Genomic DNA, 18555 nt, shown 5'->3' on the forward strand with positions numbered 1-18555 from the left:
CTCAACCCTCATGAAATCCAAGATAGAGGAAACCATAATCATCCACTGCTTTGCCCGCAGTGGGTCTGATCCACCCTCGAAGGTGGGAGGATGTTGTTTCCTGAACCTCTCATACAAAGGTTCCCACTTATTCTCCATAGCAGATTGAACTGGCACTGGAGCCACAACCTGCTAAACTGGCAGCCCAGTGACTTAAGGTGAGGCCTGCTGCCTCAACTGTCGAAGCTCTTCCTCTGTTCGCTACAGTCTTGCCTCCATCTCGGCAAACATCTCTTACCAATTCTGTGGGGCAGGTGGAGGATCCTGACCCTGGTTGTCATCCTCGGCTCTACTACCGTGGAGTCTAGATGATTGTCGAGGCATCTCAACAAATATGCCTACAACCAAAGACGCCGCTCATCAGGCATGATAACAACATCCAAAACTACCTCCCAAACACATCAGTAGTTCACATAGCATACAGATAGCATATAACACACAATGGGCCATGCCCTGACATCCTGCATATGTTAATTCATTTATCATGTGCTATATAAAATAAGCAAGAAAATAGGGCATTCAAGCACATATTCAAGCATATTAGTCAATCATACAAACAAACCCTAAGTCGAGCTTGTAACTGACATCGAGCGTGCATGTACATGTCCAGAACCATAAATTGTGGCTCGCTCTGATACCAACTTGTAACGCCCTACTTCCTTAGAGTCGTTACTAAGTGAGTTTAAAATGTGCATTCAACTCGCTAATCGAGATTTTAGGTCAAAAAGTGTAATTAAACTATAAACAGAGTAATAAACTTTGAAAATAATTCCATTTACTTAAAAACATAAAATGTTTGACACTTGAGATCCCAAAATACTGTTTAGAAATATTTACAACATATAAGTACAAACCAGGTCGACTAGATGACAAAATGTAGGTTTTAATACAATCATCTCTCAAAACCACTGGCTGTGGCAGCCAGGCAGGCCAAACATGTATGCACCGCTTCACGCTCTCCGTACTCCCTTGGTTGGTCCATTTTTCCCTTGCCCTTACCTGCACCACAGAGCACCCGTGAGCCGAAGCCCAGCAAGAAAACCCTCACAAGCAGAAAACATATGCATAACAAACACTTAGCATATAAACAGGCCATCAATAGGCTAAACACATACGCCATGTCACCTAGGCGCTTTACCAGGCCCTGGGTTTGCAGTCCACACAGTGAGGATATCCCAGGTATCCTTTAGGCTCTCGCCTTGGCAACTTGCACTCCACGTGCTCAATGCTACTCCTGGCCCTTTGCCGCACTCGACCTTGCACTCATCGTGCCTATCACCGTTCCCGGCCCCTGCCGACCTCGGCCTGCACCGTTCCCGGCTCTTGCTGAACATTTACATAATTGCATTCATAGCATAATAAAACATATACTGAACATTAACAAATTCAATCCAAGGGCTACTCCCTGCAATTCAGACATATTGGCCTCAGCCCTGCATACAAGCTCTATGGAAACAGGGGTTTTCTTACCTGCGTCCCGAGCTCTCTGAGCACCGATATCCCGAGCACAGTCCTCTAGCTTGAGCCTCGCCGAAACCCTAGTCACAACACATTAACAATATTCATCCATCAAGTTCTAATCCATTAAATAACTTTATGCCATATCTCCAGTCTCCAGGACCTTGAATTCTATCAATCCGGGTGATAAAATCCATCCCGAGTCTTAACCTTTGTGTTCCCAAGCCTAAACAATTTTAAAAACACAAAATGGCACTAAGATCCGCGGCCGTATGGGACCATGCCGCGACCCGCCCCCAGACCCAAGAACGCACCTAAAATAGGGTAAGCACGCCGCGACCTTAGCTAGGCCACCCAAATGCTTCGGAGGGCTGCGGCTCAACAAGAACAATGCCGCGGCCTGACCCTTCGAACCCAGAAAAATCCTCCATTTTCTCTTCTAAAACCAGCCAATCATCCATCATCCATAAAAATCAATCTAATAATCCAAACATTAATCACAGAAATCTTTAAACAACTTAAGCAGCAAAACCTAACAAGAACTTAAGCCCAAATACCTCATCAAACCCAAAATCAATCCTTCACCAAACTACATGCATATTATAAAAACCAGCAGAAACTTCAAGATAAATCCTTGTAATTTAACGCTTACCCTTGCTGAACTTAGTCTTTGAATTTGGTCCTTAAGCCTCAAGCTATTAGCTCCAAAGATATCTCAGCTTCCCTACTTAGTCCTTAGCTTGATTTCACCAAGAATTCTCCCAAGCTTCAAATGGAGAAAAAGAAAAGAAGACATCTTGAAGAGAGAGAGAAGGAAAGAGTCGGTTTCTGAATGTCCTAAACAATTCCAAGTTTTGTTTTATTTAACTTAAGTCTATAGGGTTACCTCAAGGCTCGGGGTACCAAAACGCCCCCGAGGGTAAAATGGTAAATTTCCCCAATATTCCCTCCTAGACATTATAACCTCAAATATATCTCCAAATATTTATTTCCATAACCCAATAACCCCATAATACATCCCAATATACCCCTCGACTCGCCCTGAGTCGGATTCTCAACCCCGTTGTGACTTTCTGGCTAATCGCTCTCTAGAACAGTCTCGGATCGTGCTACACAGATAAATATCACATGCATATCATATTTATCGCATTTACACCCTCAATAGGCTAAAATCACAAACATACCCCTAATATCCAAGCGGGGCCCACATGCACATTTAACTCAATTAAACATGCACCTCTATCTCATATTCACATAAATTCACATATTAACATATTAAATCATTTATTGCCCTCCAGGCACGCTAATCAAGGACCTAAGCCTTATTAGCAAATTTGGGTCGTTACACTCTCCAACTCATGGCTGGTCCCGCTATCTCTTTGCTTATCTGCACTAGGTAGCACCTGTGAACCAAGGCTAAGTAATAAAACTTAAAATAACATGCACAACTAAGCAACATTTTGGGTTCGGGGTACTACTTCCTAAAAACACTGGTTCGGGGTACTGATTCCCACCATGTCCGGGCATCCACTTGCTGCATACGTGTGGCACAACCGCTCTATCATTGCCTACCATCCCCATGTCATCGAGGACAGAGCTAACATTGCCCATCTACTGATCAGTTCTAAACAAACCCATACATCCCTCATACATTTGAGGGTAATACGTCTGAAGTCTTTCTTACGATAACTCTTATCTGCTTCCACCCTCAGGTTGAACCAACACTAGTGCCATTACTGTCAATATATACGAAGCAGCGTTCCCCAACAGAACCTGCTGTCTCACCCATCTAATCTCCTCACTCTGATCTAACTGTCTCACTTGCATACCATCAAACAACTGCTATGAATTCCAGGGGCATATGGAGGGTTCTGACCCCAATGACCATCTGCAACCCCCATACTAACGATACCAAGTCCAATTAACTATCTTGAATACATACGTTCTGAATCAGTCCCCAGTCAATGACTTAACCCCTCAGCCATGATATTCATATCCAAAATCATCCCATGGGTAGGTCCAAATAATCACAATAATCACACACACACAATATACATATTAAAACACAAATCTACTATGTTTATGCATCACTTATCAAATCCCATTACTACCAAATACACTCATACACATCATGCTCTCTATACTAGCATGCAAAAAAGGCACATAGGTTCAATTTAAACAACTAATCACACAATCATGTCATTGGGTACCTAACTGTGAGTCGAGCTTGTCTTGAGCGGCGAGTGTACATGCCCAGCTAGTCTTCAGGAACCCTTAAACCTAGACGACTCTGATACCAATTTGTAATGCCTTGGATAGCCAAGACCATTAAACTATGTGTTTAAATAGTGTTTGACATTCCAAGCAAGCCGTTTGAACCCAAATGCGTAATTAAAGACTAATTCAGGGTCAAGTATTAAAAGATTTAATCCACAAAATGGTTATTTTTCATTAAAAATTAAGTTTATACACGGGATCCCATAATCATTTTATAGACTCATAAAAGAAAAATATAATACAATTTAGTCATCCAAAGCAGAAAAACAGGGTTTAACCCTAGTTCCTCCAAAGATATCCTGACCGTGACGATCGAGCAGGACGCATATGTACACACTGCTCCTGAAGCTCTTCAACTCATGGCTGCTCCCGCTTTCTCATTCCTTACCAGCACCACATAGCACCCGTGAGCCAAGGCTCATCAAGAAAACTTAAAACAACATGCACAACTAAGCAACAATATAAAAACAATAAATATTATTCATCAAACTCAATCAAAAATAGGATAAAAATAACTAACCACTAGTAATATTTAATTCAGTGAAGTATGTATATTAAGCTCATCAGTCAATAAAAATGATTAAGTGTGAACCACACTTCTGTTTATGGTATAATACCCAAGCCCGACGCCCTTACGCCGAGTCCCCTGGTTTCTTAGCCAACCCTAGCACCCTTACACCATGCTGTATTCCGCACGCTTTCTATCGGCCCCTGACACCCTTAGTTCAGTCGGCAAACATATATACATATATATTCACAATACACAATGCATAACACATAATCAATGGCAGCGTATACAAGCATACCCATCCATATATTCCAGATACAGGAATATGCGTATTAATAACATATTCATATAAGGGGGGGGGGGGGGGTGTTAAGCCACAATCACAACTCGGTTGTAATTTTTTTACCTTAGGTCCCGAATAGCAAACGTATGACAGCCCCGAGCATGATCGCTAGTTCTGAGCCCTTATGATTAAGCTAGTCACAATGCGGTAATGGATAACCATTAAGATCCTTAACCAATTAAACACTTTGGAATAATATATGAGCCTTCGAGACCTTCATTTCTACTAATTCGAGTAGTAGAAATCAGCCCGAGCGCTTAGGTTTAGATCCCCGAGCCTTAAGACCAATCCTAGTTAGGGCTGCCTAGGTGGGCCGCATCCTAATCATAAGGGTCACGGTGCGCCCCAAGTCAGAGGCATCTGCCTCTTGTTCCAGGGGGAGGTGAGCTGTGGTGCGCCTGCAGAACAGCAAGCCCATGAACCGGGTCACGACGCGCCTCGTGAACCTAGAATTCCATGGGTTTCTCCAACACATTCCCAACTCAATTTAACCAAAAATCACTTACAACCTTCAATCAAATCCAAAACCGAGTCTAGGACCCTTAACCACATAGTTTAGGCATAATAATTCACCCCAAAACCTACAAAAATTAATACCCGAAATAAGAACTCAATCAGCATCAAAAAACCAATCTAAACTCAACCTAAAAGTATGAATTCCTAGTAGAAACAAGACAGAATATTTACCTCAGTTGATAGCCTCAATCCACAACAATTACTTGACTATTCCCAACTAAATCTCCCAAACTTCCCTGCTAAATCCCCTGCCTTTTCCTTCAGAAATTCCCTTAGATTCAAAACATTCAAAAGGAAGAAAGAGTGAGAGAACATGTAAGAGGGAGGGTGTAACGACCCAAAATTGCTAATAAGGCTTAGGGCCTTGATTAGTGTGCAGGGAGGGCATAATTTTTTTATGTGTATGTTTAATTAGCTAAATACATGGCATGCTAGACTAATATGATTATATGGATATATTATATGCATGTTTATGAGTATTAGATATGCATGTGGGCCTTTTATAGCTTATAAGGGCATATTTTTAATTTTGGCCCATTGAGGGCATTAATGTGATTGTTGAAAAGGTTGGATATGATGTTTAATTTATGGGGATAAGGATTCTGGATTTGGTTCTAAATTTGGCTAAGAGTTTGGTTGAATTTTTGAGCTTTTTGGCTGAGTAGAATGTGGAGAAAACCAAGAAACTATGGGTACATGGGGGTGCGCCGCAACCCAACTCATGGGCGCCACGGCCCACATGCCCAAAAGGCCCTGGGTGTGGTCCTTGCCTTGGAGGTACGCCGCAGCCCTAGGGGGGAAAGTCGCAGCCCACCTCCCCATGAGGTTTGGGGGTTGAGTCTCTGACTTGGGGGCACGCCACGACTCTTAGGGCCATCTCGCAGCCCGCCCAGGGGATTTTGGCCTGGGTTGATTTTTTTAGAATTAGAAGGGTTCGGGGGTTCAAACTTAAGTGCTCAAGACAATTTCTACTACCCAGTTTAGTAGAAATTGAGGTCGCAGTGGCTAGCTAATGTTTCCTAAATATTTATATTGATTAGAAATGGAAGATTACCCATTGGGCACTGTGACTTTTATTGCCAAGGCTCAGGACTGAGGCTTGGGCTCGGGACCATTTTGTCTTCTCTGCTCGAAATTCGAGGTAAGAAAACTACACCCTTGAATGGTTGTGAACGGGACTGAGATTCCCAATATTTGAGTATGTGTACTATATGACTGAATGATCTATACAGTATATGAGAATGAATGGTCTAAGAGAGTCGGGGTTGATGACTTTTGCACAGGACGTGACTCGGCCACTGTGAGCCGGGGTCAGCTAAATAAACAACGAACTCGACCTAAGCGAACCGGAGTCAGTTGATTAAGCATAGGGCTCGGCCTATGGGCGCCGACCCTGTACATTTGTATATTGATTAAGATATGTTTTTTATCGTACATGTTTACTATTATTGGTTTGATGCCTGTGATTTGTTGAACTTCTGGATGACTGTCATATGATTGATTGGATGTTATTACTGATTATGTATTTGTCATTTTGGTTTAATTGTTGGGCCTTGGCTCACAGGTGCTACGTAGTGCAGGTAAAGGCAAGTGTAAGTTGGACCAACCATGAATTGGAGAGCTCTGGGGTGAGGTGTACATTGTTAGCTGCTCATCCTCCATTGCCGAGGGAATGTACAGGTGCAGAGCCTTAAAATTTGTATTTTGCCGTTAGAGTGGCTACTGGTTGTATAAAGTTTTTAGAATTGTATAACCATTTATGATTGTGAGCAACGCAAATTGAACATTATCCTGAAAGACCCAGGCCTCACGCAAGGCCTTCACGAGACTGACCTGTCTCACCCCACGTGAGGCCTCATGCTTACCTCACTGAAGGCCCTATGGACACGTGCCTAAGTGTCGTGCTAAGATGCCCAGGGCCACGCCTCGGCCGCGCCCATGCACCTGTATCTGCAGGCCCCTTTCGCAAGGACCTCTTGGGAGGCCATCCGCAGGGCACGCCTCGGTCGTACCCACATGCCTACGTCCACGAGGCCATCCACAGGGCATGCCTCGGCCGCAGCCACACGCCTCGGTCGCGCCCACACTCCTACATCCATGAGGCCATCACACGAGGCCATCCGCAGGGCACACCTGCATCTCACGAGGCCATCCGCAGGGTACGCCTCGGCCATGCCCATGCGCCTGCATTCGAGAGCCCCCCCCCCCCCCTCCGCAAGGCCATATCGCGAGGTCATCCATAGGGCACTCCTCGGCCGCGCCCACGCGCCCGCATCAGCGATGCCCACCTACTTAGCATACTCACAGCTACAAGTCCTCTTATACTTAACAAAATAAAAAAAGGTTTGGAGCAAGGGTGTATCTTGGCTATACGAGACCAACCTTCAGATATAATCACTACAAGAAAAAACAGTATTCATAACACTTAAAAACTGCTTACCGGGAGTATTGATAACACTTCTGAAAACGCTAACATACCCCCTGTTATTAAAAGTCTTGTCTTTTCTATAACAGTATTCAAATGTTATGTTCAATGTTCTCTTAAACTATTCAATAACACATTTTTAGTTGCTATAATATTCCAATAATAACATTTAGTTAGAGTATTTGATTATAAATTTGAAGTTTAATCTTATACTTTATGCATAACACTTTCCAGCTGTTATGAAAATTGTTATATTTGATCATTTTATAACGTTTTTAGTTCATTCTATTATATAAATCATAACTTTTTGTCCCAATTATAATATATTATATAAAACAATCATAATTATTGTAAATTCTCCCAGTAATAAAATTTTGTTATTTTGTAGTATGCATTTTTAATTGTTGTAAAAAGTTTTTATTATTGTATTTTGATTAAAAAAATCACAATTGATCACAAGTGTAATATTAAATAGATCCAAAAATCAAAAATATTCAATAAATATGATAAACCATGAGTATTTTTACATTTGAAGACGAACTACTTCAAACCAGGACACTGTCCACTTCAAAAGTTTTTTGTTCTAGCTTGAGTTTGAAAGCATACATAATAAAATTCTACAGTCTTGCACATCTTTTGCTTCAAAATTAAAAAATAGAAACATAACAAGATACACAAAAAGTAAACCATGATGCTTGCTCCACCCTCCAATTCATCATCCATTCCATTGTGCACTTGTCTTTGTTGTGAGGTTGATTTGCTTAGCTACACATGAGTTTAAATAATTAATGCTTAAACTTAGAATTAATAGTAAACTAAAAGAGTACAAAAAGAAAGAATGTTAATAACCTCATTAAGACTTTATAAGATGGCCATGCAATACACTAACTACAGCACATAGGCATGAAAGATTGAAGATTTATGCTTGGTAAAATACTCATTAGAAAAGTTAGCTCAAACATTTTATGATTATGAAATGAAAATGCAAATGATACACCAACTAGAGCATTTTTTCCAAAAGCTCCCTATGGATACATGCAAACAGATTGTGACAAATGCTCTTCAAATTAAAGTAATTCTAATATGATACTTCTAAGAGGACTTATAAAGAGAAATCTGTATGTTTCTCAAACATGGAACTTCTAAAATAATTTCCCAACTAAATTCATAATACAATTTCAACCTATATACAGGCCCAGGAAGAAAGCTTGCACTCAAATTAAACCAATGGTCAACTAATATTCAGAGTGCATAATAATGTGGATATAATCATTGGAATGGTGGTATTTAGATTTATGGGTTATCTTGAAGACTGTTTTGTCAAGAAACTTGCCACCCACTACAATCACAGGGTTCAAAACATGGCTGCACTTAAAATGCAGATTTGGATATTATGATTTTACATCCAAGCTCTAGAATAGCTTTTGATTACAACTAGGCCTCAACCATATGATTCAAGTGGTTGAGGTAGAAGACACAAAGGAGAATATTACCAGCACAACTCTTCCACCGTCAAGAAACTAAAACGTAGTCCAAATGTAGGTACATTGTAACATTCTCCATTCCAAGTAATCTTGTTTCAAAGACATCAAATTCACTTTAGATGACCCTGAAAGAAAATGGTTTAGAAAATGATCTAGCCACTAATTTTTAGAGTTGTATGTTCACGTTCTTTTCCATTACTTTCCGAAGTTTACTACACTTTACTTATAGTTTTATATTCCAAAAAATTCTAGTACTGTTTCATTCACTTATGGTATATTTTGATGAAATAATTTCCTTTTAATGAATAATGACCTAATTACTTGAGTTGAGATTATTAAGCTTCTTGAACTTTGATTTAAAATGTGAACTCTGCTAGAAAACATTCAGGCAAGGATTACTTTAGTTTTGATAAGAAAATGTGTATCCCTGTTGATATGGGACATGTAACGACCCGAATTTGCTAACCAGGCTTAGGGCCTTGATTAGTGTGCCTGGAGGGCAATAAGTGGTTTAATATGCTTATATGTGAATTTATGTGTATATATGATTACGATGCATGTTTGATTGAGTTAAATGTGCATGTGGGCCCCGTTTGGATATTAGGGGCATAAATGTGATAAATGAGATGTATGTTGTATATGTGTGATATGTCTGTACAGCACGATCCGAGACAGTCCTGGGGAGCGGTTAGCCAGAGAGTCATAACGGGGTTGAGATCCGGACTCGGGGCGAGTCGAGGGGTAATCTGGGTAGTAGATAAGTTATGGGGTTATTGGGACATGAAAATAAATATTTGGAGATATATTTGAGAATGTCTAGGCGGGAATATTTGGGGAATTTACCATTTTTTCCCTCGGGGACGTTTTGGTACCCCGAGCCTTGAGGTAACCCTTTAGACTTAAGTTAAATAAAACAAAAAGGGGGAATTGTTTAGAAACATGAGAAACCGACCCACACTCTCTTTGAACTGAAGATAGCTTTTGCTTTTCTCTCTTTTTCACTCTCTAAGACAAAACTCAAGAAGAAACTCAAAGGGAATTCTTGGTGCAAACTAGCATAAGCAAGGGGTTCAGCTGTGATAACTTAGAAGCTTAAGGCTTGAGGATTAAGGTTCAACTTCAGAGGTTAAAATCAGCAAGAGGTAAGCTTTTTCATGGAAGTTATGCTTAAGTTTCAGCTGTGTTTCCAAGCTTTGCATGTGGGTAGGAACTAGGCTGTTTTTGGGTGTTCTAGTTGTATTTTTGGAGCAGATTTCTGTTGGGTTTTAGTGTTGATATTGAGCTGGAATGATGGTGTTATTATCTAGGATTATTAGCTTGGTTTTGGTGGAAATTGGCTTGAAGAAAGGATAGAAAACTGATGAGAAAATCTGGGTTCGGTGTCGAGCGCCGCGGCCCGCATGCGCGCGCGGCCATGGGAGGCCGAGAGATTCATGCGCGCCGTGGCGCCTGGTGGGCGCACCGCGGACCGTGTGGGGATTAGTGAGGTGCTAGCCTCTGTTTCGAGGCTAGCCGCGACTCTTGTGGGTGGGGCCGCGACCCTTAGTGTCAGATTGGGTTTTAATGGTATTTTAGGCTTGGGAACTCAAGGGGTAAGGCTCGGGATGGATTTTTTCATCCGGATTGATAGAATTCAAGGTCTCGGAGGTTAGGGATTATGGCTCGGAGTTATTTATTGGGTTAGACTTTGATGGACGGATATTGTTATGTGTTGTGACTGGGATTTCGGCGAGGCTCACGTTAGCGGACTGTGCTCGGGGCATCGGTGCTCAGGAAGTTCGGAACTCAGGTAAGAAAACCCATGTTTCCATAGAGCTTGTGTGCAGGGCTGAGCCCAATGTGCTGAATGGAAATGATATGTAGGGCCGAGCCCTATATGCTAGAATTTCAGAGCGTAGCTCTTTATCTGTTTATGCTCGAATTTTATATTTGTTATTATATCGTGTATGATATTATGTGTGTGATCGGCAAGCGGGGCCGGGAACGGCGTCAGGCACGTTGAGTGCAAGGCCGAGGAAGGCAAGGGGCCAGGAGCAGTGTTGAGCACGTGGGGTGCGAGTTGCCAGGGCGAGTCCCTAAAAGGATACCTGGGATATCCTTATGGCGTGGTCCGTGAACCCAGGGCTTGGTAAACGCCTGGGACGGCTAGGCCGTATGTGTTTAGCCATTGGTGGCCTGTTTACATGCTTGACTTGTGTATTACATATGTTATCTTTTATAGGTTTTCTTGCTGGGCTTCGGCTCACAGATGCTCTGTGGTGCAGGTAAGGGTAAGGAGAAGATCAACCAACCATGAGTATAGCAGGCGTGAGGCGGCGTGTACATGTTCGGCCAGCCTGGCTGCCACAGCTAGGGGATTTTGGGAGATGCTTGTAAATGAACTTAGACTTTTTCGTTTAGTTGGTTCAGAATAGTTCTGTGTTGTAAATATTTTCTAAACTATGTTTTGGGATCCCAAGTGTAAATTTTTATTATTTTCTATGAAAAACTACTTTCTCTAATGTTTTCCTTTTTAATTATGGCTTAGTTACACGATTTGACTTAAAACCTCGATTAGCGAGTTGAAAGCACGATTTTAAACTCACTTAGTAACGGCTCTAAGGCTGTAGGGCGTTATAGGACATGCCTAACACATCTAATTCCAATTGTATTGTTCTGAGTTGGTGGGGTGGTGTAACGCCCTACTTCCTTAGAGCAATTACTAAGTGAGTTTTTAAGACAAAACAGTGTGCAATGAACTCGCTAACCGAGGTTTTGAAACAAAAGTGTGACTAATTAAAAGTTAAGGCTGTAATCTTAGAAAAATGCGTTGTTTCAATAAAACTTCTAGTATTAAACATTTGGGATCCCAAAATAAGGTTTGAAAACTATTTACATCTTGAAATAAGTTTACAGTTGATAAATCATAAAAATCATAGATTATTACAGCCATTTTCGAATAAACCCCCAACCAAAGCAGTCGGGCAGGCCAAACATGTACGCGTCGCTTCACGCTCTCCGTACTCATGGTTGGTTGACTCAGTCATTGCCCTTACCTGCAACACAGAGCACCCGTGAGCCGAAGCCCAGCAAGAAAACTCATGCAGAACATAACATATGCAATTTATACAGTTTATCATAACAGATAATCCACATATATATAAGTCAACCCTTAGACTAAGCAAACACGGCCATGCCACCCCAGAAGCCTTACCAAAGCCTGGGGTTTCGGTCCTCACCGTAGGGATACCACATGTATCCCCCGGGCCTTGCCCTGACTATAAGCATCCCATGTGCTAAGTGTTACTTCCGGCTCCGCTGCCGTACCCGGCCTACGCCGCATTCGGCCCTTGCCGTTCATTTCATTACAAACATATATAGCATAAATCAAGCAACATTCAAACATATGCCAATTTATTTAAATATGCACCCTAACATGTGATGCAATATAGGGCCATGCCCGGCAATCATCTCATCATGCAACATGCAATATAGGGTCGTGCCCTGCAATCACACTATGGGCCCATGCCCCATCCTACGGGTGTTATAGTTTTCTTACCTGTATCCCGAGCTTCACAATGCACCAAAGTCACGAGCACGGTCCTCTAGCACGAGCCTCTCCAATAGCCTAGTCACAACACACATAAAACAGTTTTTAATACTAACCAACCCAACACCACTTCCCGGGACCAATCCCGCACTCTCGGGACCTCTAAAACCTTAAAACAACACCCCGGAGACATCCCCCGAACCCCCGGAGCAAAGGCCTAAAATTGCCAAAAATGACATCCTGAAATTGGCCTTGTGCCGCGGCACCCAGCAAGTCAGGGGCTCCTCGCCGCGGCACGTAAAAACTGTGCCGCGGCACGCCTTCGCAGGCCCAGAATTCTGGGTTTTTCCTTTGCATTTCCTCGAGCCAAAACACTCCCAAATCGTCCTAAACTCACACCCAAGCTCCAAAACCAACTCAAAACTCCAAATATACCATACATCAACCCATAAACATCATAACCCAACTCAATAACACAATCACACTCAAAATCACCCATTTGATTTCAAATTTCAGAAAACTCAAACCCAAAGGCCAAAAACACAACCCAAGCTTGAAAAACCTAAACCATGGCTCCAAAATCTTAAACCACAACAGAAAAGAAAACCCAAGGATGTTTAAAACTCTTACCTCAATCAAGAATTCAACTTTGAGCCCCCTCCAAATCCAGCTTCAAGCCAAAACCTCTTGATTCTTCTCCTAAATTACCCAATTTTCAGCTCCTTTCTTCCTCTCCTTCTCTTCTAGATTTTCTTCTCTTAATTTTAACAAAACCCTCAAATGGCTAAGCCGAAACCGAGTACCCCATATAACCTAGCTGCAATATGTCTAAACCCCATGCCAAATGACCATTTTTCCTTCCTTACCTATCCTTTCCTAACTAAACCTCAAGGGCTTACTTGTCATTTCCTATCCATTGCAATTCTACCACTTTACCATCTAAACTTGTTACTCTCTATGGTTACTAACAGTTACATAAGTTACCAAAATCTCTCAAGGACTAAGTTACGAAATCCCCGAAATACCCCTAGGCTCCTCCCGAGCCGGGTATAAAATCCCGCTGTGACATTTGAGTTAGCTAGCTCTCTAGGACCGTCTCGGCACGTGCATCGCCATAAGAACACCACCCTCTCGTGGTACAAATCACATAATTCAATGCAGTTATGCCCAACATGGCCAAAATTACAGTTATGCCCTTCTAACACGATCCGGGCCTACATGCATACTAATATACATAGTCATGCATCTAAGATAAACAAATAGTCATATAACATGCTTTAAAATCATAACCATGCATTTAATTCATGAAAGTCACACATAATCCCATCATGCCCTCCTGGCACGCTAATCAAGGCCCTTAAGCCTTAATAGCGAAATTGGGTCGTTACAGGTGGGGCAGGGAAAGAAGGGCCAGAAATTGTAGAGAAAAAATGTATTAGAATTTTTTTCTTAAAAATATGACATAGAATCCTTATCATGGTATATTATTTGATCTCTATCTTGATAATAGAAATTACAAACTAATACAGTTATAAATAATTTACTTAAGATAGTATTTCAGGTAATGAAATGTTTAGTGAACCACTAATATCAAAGAAACATTCATTAGAATCAATGTTTTTCTTTGAGGGGCTTATCAGGGATCTAAAACGGCTCTATGATCAACATTCATTCGTTGTATTCATTGCATTCGTGATTAATTCTAAGTAATCAACTAAAAGGTCAATGGATTTTGAAGCTAGTACAAGAGATATTATTTGATAAAAATTGGCTTTAAGCAAAACAGAACTAATTAAGTGAAGATATAAATCATTCAAAATTTCTCATGGTTTAATCAAAGATTTCTTTGGAAATTTTCTTCCATGAATTTTATATGAATGGAACCTTGTTTCTTAATTAGAATCAAGAGAAATTATTGGACACAAAAGTTTTCAATGCCAACATAGAATTAAAAGGAGCATACTTACAATGAAATGTTTAAAGAAAGTGACAAGAGAACAAACAGTAGTAGAAAAATTACTCTTCAGAACAAATTAAACAAATAAACACTTGTGCACAACCATTTAGGCTATGATTTATTTATTCATAGGCTTCTGTGGCCGTTAAAAATTTCAATTATATTTATATATTTATTTAGATGAAGACAGCAAGCAAAACATTGTTTTCTACCACATTTTGTTTGTGCTATGATTTATTTGTGTAGAAAGAGGCTGTGACATTTGTGGCAAGTCAAACGATATTAGTATTGAAAAATATATCTCTACATTTTGTTGACAAAAAACAGCCTGTAAATAATGAAAAAAGCCTTCAATAAGTAGAATTCTAGCAGATAATGACATGTCCTATTATACATCAATAAGATTGGAAGAGAAGATAATGATTTTAAATGGTTATGGCTGCTCTAATTTTGATATGAAAATGTGTCCCTTCAGATATTAGACATGCCTAAGACACCATTTACAAGTATATGTTTTTAACAATCTAATTAATGTACCAATCATCAAACAAACCAAGAAAACACAATTCAATTATAAAATAGTTATACTAGATAAGTCTATATAAAAGCAAACACCATTTTCCCCTAGACTAGCATCTAACCATCTACCAATATCAATTCAACTAATTCAAAAACACATGCATGTTTTCTTCCTTATCTCGCCACAGCACACAAATTTCTCAGATCCTACTTCACTAAGACACACAAGTTCTCAACCTTCCCTTATCACCGCAGCACACAACAATGATCTCAGAACCTACTTCACTATGGATGAATATTTAAGATATTCAAACTCCTCTAACATTTGCATAATATTAAAACAAAGGTAAAAGGTATACCTCTTGCAAAATGCAAACAAAAGTAAGAGTATCTCGTGAGAGATTGCTTGCACACCAAGTATTTTGCCTCTTCTCTTGGAGGCAGCCAACCAAAAAAGTTTTAACTATATTACAAAGAGAATAAAAATATAGAGATAGAGACATATATAAGCAATATGACAACATCAAAAAAAAATCTCATTATTTATGATCAAAACCCATACAATCAATATTATATATTTTCACATGAATAAAAGTCTGATAAAATCATATTATAGAATATGCATAAATCAAATCTGCAAAATCCAAATTTCATACACAAAAGCCAACAAAAGGACTAAAGAAAAGGTAATCTAAATCCATATTCTCAAATCACAAACATTAAGTATTAAGCACCATATTCTTACACTTACAACATCTCTAATTTTTCTCTTTGTATTCTCTTAATTAGAAACAATTCCAACATAAAAAATTATATAAACCTGAACTAAAGGGGAAAGGGCTTACCTTCATCAGCTGCAGCAAAATAAATTATTAAAAACAAAAGCAATAGCACAAACCAAAGAAATAAACTTTAAGCAAAACCAACAAATTAAAGCCCACTTAAAGGATCTTGACACAACCATAATGTGAAAATATAAGGTTTGTTTATAAAAGTTCTAGCAAAAAAAAAAAAAAACATATTATAAAGCTAAAAATATAAATAACCAGTATGCAAGAAAACATAAAATTATGTCAAATAATAAAACATAACCAGTCATGTAATAAAAATTTGTTGCGTAATGATTAAAAATAAATCAAATATCACTTTAACATACATTTTAAATCAAGTTAATGGTACTTTAGTACTTTAGAAAACACAATCAAAACTATGGTTCTTTTAACTATACTTTAGAAGAAAAACTGTTAAAACAACACTACATCTGTATGAAAAGAAGAAAGACTTAAAATTTGTATATTACCAAAACAAGCTAAACCAGCAGCAGAGGAAGCTAATCCAACAGCGGTGGGGAAGTTTTTGTATGAAGCAATGTGTATATGAAATTTTCCCAAGTCCTCCTTCAAAATCATGATACCCTTTTCCTTGTCCTCAACATCACCAGCAGAAAGGGAACCTGCGTCCAGAAAGGGAAATCTCCTACACTAATCAGCAAAAGTGCCATGAATCAGCACAAGACCAAAAGGGCAGTACATGTAATGAATGGGCTTAAAAACAAGAAAATTCAGTTTTTACACAAAATTAATTGTTAAAAAGATCAAAAATTCACGTTAACCAAGTTGAAATAACAATATATGGCTGGTTCTAATCATATTCTCTTCATTTTTGGAGTAAAATGATTAAAAAATGGGGATTAAATTTAACACCCACAAAATTCAACTCCTCCATATTATATTAAACCCAGAACCATAGAGTCTACTTCAAACCCAAAACCCCAAATCTGTTTTTTTTATTTTTCCATCAAATGCAAACCCCAAAACTGAAAAAAATAAGAACCAATCCTAACTAATAAACTAAATCAATTTCATATGACACAACCAAACCTAAGCCAAAAATTGGTAGAACATTACCCGCTGCAGAGATGAGATAGCAGCGATGATGGGCTATTCCTCAACATTGCACTCTGAACCAAACCCAAGTGTACCGCCTGCTTCATGACGGGAGTGCCGAAGCTTGGAATCTGCAAGACCGTGACAGAGAAGGGAAGAAAAAGGAGGGAAATTAAATGTTAAGAACAAATACTGCAGCAATTGGAATGCCCATGAAAAACAATAATGGAAAATCACCTGCACTAAATTTAGGTTAAGGGCATATAATAATATGAGCAACAAATTATCTCGTGTACCAAAAAAATCTAAACAAAAAAAAAATGAAAAAATCACTTTCTAAATCCAAGAAAGACTCACCTGAACTACTCCATGAAAGACATCACCCCTGAGAGCTTTATTAGTTGCAGATACGAGATAGCTGTGAGCCCCACTTGAAAGAAGATTGCTGAAGTTGACCGACAAATGCTTGAACCAAGAATTCAAGTCACCATATTTTTTTATAACCCAAATCTTAACTACTATGATTTCATCCAAAGTGTAAAGAGAGAGACACCCAGAAAAGTTATATTTCATATAATATCGTACCTTAAAAAAAATATAAGCAGAGGAGAGAATATCACTTGAGATAGTCGGCGTGAGGCAGAGATAGAACTCTGGAAGCTTGAGATAATCTGCGTGACTTCGTGAGGCAGAGAGATATGAGTTGAGACGAGAGTGAGAGAGGATATGTGTGTGAGAGAGAATGAATGTAAGAAAGAAAGGCAGAGAGGCAGTAATGGAGGCTGAGAGAAATTGTTTGCGTAACTTAGATTTAGGGATTAAAATTTGGCTGAGAGAGATTATACCCAAAAAAAATTCATTTGGCGCCTAGAGGTGTATTTCATATGGCGCCAAAATAGCTTCCGTGTTTTTATTTTAATCACCCATTAATAACGCTTTTAAATATGTGTTATTTTTTAATGTAATATATACTTAAAATTGCTGTAGTGAATGCACGTGCACGGGAATGGGTTATACAACCAGGAGGAGCACAGAGGCGTGACTCTGAGGACCGTACTAGACAGGTAATGGTGGTACAAGTTAGTGCTAGTGGTGGAGGCACTATCTATACGTCACCCACCATGTGTCAGGGTCGACACCACAACCACCTGTGCCACTATATCTGATGCCACTCCTCTTACACTCGTACTGAATAAGTAGTGGAGGCATTCCCACAAACCATGACTACGTACCAGAGCCAACACCACGACCCTCTATGCCACTACTACATGTGCCACGACAGTGACGACGTACTTATGAGCAATCTGGTCCCTTGGGACCACAATGTCTTAGGGGCCATTAGAGCCCACTATAAAGGGAACCACACTTCATCATTGAGGGGGGTCAGAAAATTCTTGTAAAAACAGATTGATCTATGGGCAATATACGAGTTTTCTTTCTACTCTTTATTTCCTACTTGTAATTTTTCTTCAAGCTTCTATACGTTCATTTGTGTTCATCAAATATTGATTTAAGTTTCTGAGGTTTCCATCCACACTTTTTTGACGAGTTCTTACCATCAACAATGATCAAAATCTTCTAAACCTAACCTGATAGTTGCCTTTAGGAACACAC

This window comes from Humulus lupulus, chromosome 1 (genome assembly GCF_963169125.1).
Source record: "Humulus lupulus chromosome 1, drHumLupu1.1, whole genome shotgun sequence".
NCBI classification, from domain to species: Eukaryota; Viridiplantae; Streptophyta; class Magnoliopsida; order Rosales; family Cannabaceae; genus Humulus; species Humulus lupulus.